The sequence below is a fragment of the Etheostoma cragini genome, chromosome 19 (genome assembly GCF_013103735.1).
Source record: "Etheostoma cragini isolate CJK2018 chromosome 19, CSU_Ecrag_1.0, whole genome shotgun sequence".
Taxonomy (NCBI): Eukaryota; Metazoa; Chordata; class Actinopteri; order Perciformes; family Percidae; genus Etheostoma; species Etheostoma cragini.
This window is the reverse complement of record NC_048425.1, coordinates 12,721,146-12,725,335: the sequence shown is the minus strand read 5'-3', so window position 1 is coordinate 12,725,335 and position 4,190 is coordinate 12,721,146. Positions and strand designations below refer to the sequence as shown.

The window sequence follows — 4,190 nt, the reverse complement described above, 5'->3', positions numbered from 1 at the left end:
GGGGGGGACGTCCTCCGAGAGCGCTCAGATGCCGGGAGGTTCGAAGGCCTTCAGAAAAATTAGGGAAAACAGGTTGGTGGGCCTCCTTTCTTTGGGGTGGGCTGTGCAGTCTAAATCGACTTTCATGCTGTCCATTTCTAAATTAGCAATACTTTTAACATAGTTGTTGTGTCCTGAGTTATACAAAGTACAGGTGTGTATTTTTTTTATGAGTCCACTGAGATTAAAATCTCTTTTCCGAGGGAGACCTGGCCAAGACGGTTCACCAGTTACAATTTAAATAAAAATACAGCGTAGTCAAAATCCCACGTAGAGGTAGGGAACATGTGGCAGCTGCATTTTTAAATTACATGGCATTTTAACATGGCCTTAAATTCATTTAATGGGACTAGATCATTTAGATGGAGCATACACACACAGTGCACTTGGTCTATAATGATGACTACAAAATCCTCATCATTTGATATTGCTCAGAATTCGACAAACACCATATCTAAACATGCATTTTCAGGTTTCATAAGCAAGCTTTAAATGGGTCACGGGCAAGTAGACGTCTTCAGGTACTACCTCAAGTACAAATTGAAGTTTTTTCTATTTTATGCTATTCCACTGCTACTATAGTTGAAACAGTATATACCCTGGTTTAAGTGTTTTACATTTTAGTTTTGAGACTTTCACCGAATTAAAGGATCTGAATACTTCTTTCAGCACTGATTGTCTTGTAATGTGTTTTCAAAACCATTGGGCAGCGCTGTGGAGCTGTGTGTTGTCTGAGAGAAAGGGCCTTTGGTTGTTCTATGATGTCATCCTCAGTCAAGTTATCACATGACACACACCCTTTTTTAGATGTTTTTGTCACATGTTGTGTACGAGAATATACACAATGAAGTTAATGGGGGCAAAACACACACACACAAACACACACACACACACACACACACACACACAAAACGTGTATAGGCAGACACACACACACCTACATAGTTGTTGGATCTCAAGACACTCCAAATTCTTCTCCAAACATCTCTGTGTACTTAACTGGAATCAAATAGTAGACTGCAGCAACATGGAGTCAGTGAGAAAGAGGAACGCAGTGGGAAAGTTAGCCTTCGGTGTTTGGATTGCTGTGAGACCGAGGGAGCACGGGCCCACCCAAGGGAGATGAAAGATGAGAGAGGAGAGGAGGAGGAAAAATAGTGAGAGGTGGACAGAGAAAAGACCGAGAGTGAGGGCAAGGAGAGCGAAAGAGAGGACAGTGTAGAAAGAAAACACACCTCGCCTTACACCCCCCCCTGTGAAATCAAATTCACTGACTCTGAAGCCAGCTTATCTGAGGGAGTAAGCATCACAAGAGACCCCAACAGTGCAGTGGGCAGTATCAGGCCTTTGATTGGGCAATCTTTCCAAGAAAACACAACCCCCCCCCCCCCCCCCCCCCCCCCCCCCCCCCCTTTTATGGCCAGTCACTGTTTAGACGATGACTGTGCAGACCTTTGCAGACAGATGCAGGCTGCTGGATGATGAGTCACCAGTCAGTCAGTCAGTCGGTGCTGGATAATGCCTGAGCCTTTCCAAATGCCTCCAGACTTGGGAATTATTATTTAGGATTCATGCCACTGCACATGCTCAGATGTGACTTTTACCAGCCGTGGGAATTTCTGAAGTGTTGTTGTGATAACAAGTGTGGTGATGATGAATTCATAATTATACATGAAATTTAAGAAAGAACATGTCAAATTGTTGTACTGATGTCACTTCCTCTTCTCGCAGCTTAACCGTCGTGTTGTCCAACCGGTCAAATTTGACCGGTTTACAAAAAGTTACTGTTTCAGAAAAGAACGTTGAACAAAAGGGACACATGTTGAAAAGAAACTACAAAAAAGCAGGAAAAAAAAACAATAAAAACATTTTTTTTTTAAATGCTGAAAAAGTTAGCAAAAATAAATAAATCGGGAAACGTTAGAAAGAAACATCAAAAACATTGGAAAAAGGGGCAAAGACATTGTTAAAAAAAATTGACTCAAACTTAATTAAGTCAAAAAAGTGACAAAAAGTAGGAATACAATTGACAAAAAAGTTGAGGAAAGTGTGGAAAAAGAACTAAATGTTGAAATTTCAACCCAAAAAAACACAAAGTTGCAGTTCAACGGGAAGACAACACAAGGGTTAAATAAAGGATGGTATTACAATGTCTTTAGAATATTAGATAATCTAAATGTCCAAATGTTTCACATGCAAAGCAACCAGAGCATGGAAAGGAAACGCTTCTTAACAAGGTCAATTTAGTACATACAGTACATTCATGTCTCCAACGAATGAATTGTAGTCAACAATAAACAGAGTAATTATTATAAATGGTCACTTTGGTGATCTCAAGACTTTTCATCTAATGCCATAATCAGGCCCACATTTCAACTTGTTCTACTTGGGTTTGTGACCAAATACCTGTGGAATTACTAGCATTCCTATCAGCCTCAGATGTACTCTCTGTTTGCTGGTAATTAGCTGAATGCTAGCATGCTAACCCGCTAAACTAAGAATAATATGGTAAACATATGTGCTACACAGCAGCATATTAGCATTGCTGACATTGGCATTCAGCTCATAGCGCAACTCTACTTAACAGTAGCATGGCTGTTAGCATCCTGTTCTCTGACTATACTCTGGGTTAGTTATGAAGAATTTAAAAAGGACAAATTATTGGTTGAACTGCTTACAAGTTGTAAACATGTTGCATGGACATGTGAGGATGAGGTCACAAGGAGACATCACGGACACACTGGGAAGTGACACACTCATCCGGTACAGTGTGTAACCGAGGTGTTAGATAGCACACCACGGTGGCACGGTTAGAGTAACCAGTGGTCAATGTTTTACTGCAGTTCTACGGAAATAAAAAAAAAAAGTACAGACCCTAGCGTATGAGTATTGGAAAATTCCGATGAATGAGATATTTCAGCAAGGACATTTGTCTTGCCTGCTGCAACTGGAAGAGAATGAGTGAAAGGGGACAGAAACACCTCTCTAATGGACTTGTCTAAGGGAGTAACACCATTACAAAGTGTTGCCAATTGGATGTATGCATGCACCCACAGGCACTTTTATCCCCCACTTTACTCCACTCTGTGTAACCCCTTACAGGCATGGACGAGTGCGTGTCATGTGAGACGCCGGCGTGTGCCACCCGCTGTGACTGAGCAGACCGAAGAGAGAAACTAAATTGGCTGTGGCCTCTGTCTCCGGGGTAGCCAGCCTGAGATAGATGGGCTATTCTTATAGAGGGTAGTGTGAGGTCTCCCGCTCCCCTGGTACACAAACCACTTTATAGGATCCCACATTATGTTTTGATGGCCTCCTAGGATTGAGGGGGAGGTGTTCGCCGTGACAAGTGTGAGAGAAAGGTAGCTTGGCTCAGGTGGATTTCTTTGTGGGGATAAAGGGTAACTCCTAGTTGGGATTCTCGTCAAGTATGGAGCCCCTAATGTGACAAAAGGAATCAGTTTGTAGAAAAACCTCTAATCAGCTGATCAGACTGAACGACACTCTCCCACACACTCTCTCTCTCTCACACACACCCACACACATTGGTAGTTCAATCACTAGCCCCGCAGTCCCACGTTGACGTGTTCTCAAGCAAGACAGTGAACCCCGAGTTCCCCTCGATGCTGCCCCATCGGAGTGTGAATGTGTGTGAGTGGTTATCTGATGAGCAGGTGGCACCTTGTACGGCAGCCTCGGCCAGTGTGTGAATGTGTGTGAAAGTGTGCTAATGGTTCCTGTTCTGTGTAAAAGCGCTTCTACTAGTCGTTAAGATGAGAAAAGCACTAAATAGGAACAGTCGATTTACATTGCACACAAGTAAAGTGTGACATTTTATACTGGTATTTCTTTTTACTTCCTTTTGAGTGTCTATGTAACAGATTTGATGATATACACATTGGTGTTTTTTGGCCTCTTGCTCTGATATTTCTTTTGTGTAGTTTTGGGGCTCAATACTACAATACATGAAGTTAAAGCGTGCCTCATGAGGCATTTCACAATAACATTCAGAAAAATGAAGAAAAAAAAAATGTAATCACGACAGCAGAGATGAGGTCAATCTTTAATGGCAGACGGCCTGAAATGTCTTCATTTAACATTTTCATAAAAACTCATTTTGATCACTTTTTTTTTTTTGGGGGGGGGGGGGG

General features: G+C 42.0%; 1 protein-coding gene and 1 long non-coding RNA gene across 2 annotated transcripts in view; one reads left to right on the top strand and one right to left on the bottom strand.

Moving 5' to 3' along the window:
* The window catches only part of LOC117962208, a 19,086-nt gene that overhangs the window by 2,931 nt on the left and 11,965 nt on the right, over nt 1-4,190 (top strand). The gene's annotated exons all lie outside the window — the stretch shown is intronic.
* LOC117962207 (RNA-binding protein with multiple splicing-like) overlaps nt 4,089-4,190 on the bottom strand; it is a 37,247-nt gene continuing 37,145 nt past the window's right edge. The window contains exon 7 of the mRNA XM_034901364.1: nt 4,089-4,190. This exon is cut by the window's right edge and continues 2,182 nt beyond it. The gene's annotated coding sequence lies outside the window, so the exon portion shown is untranslated.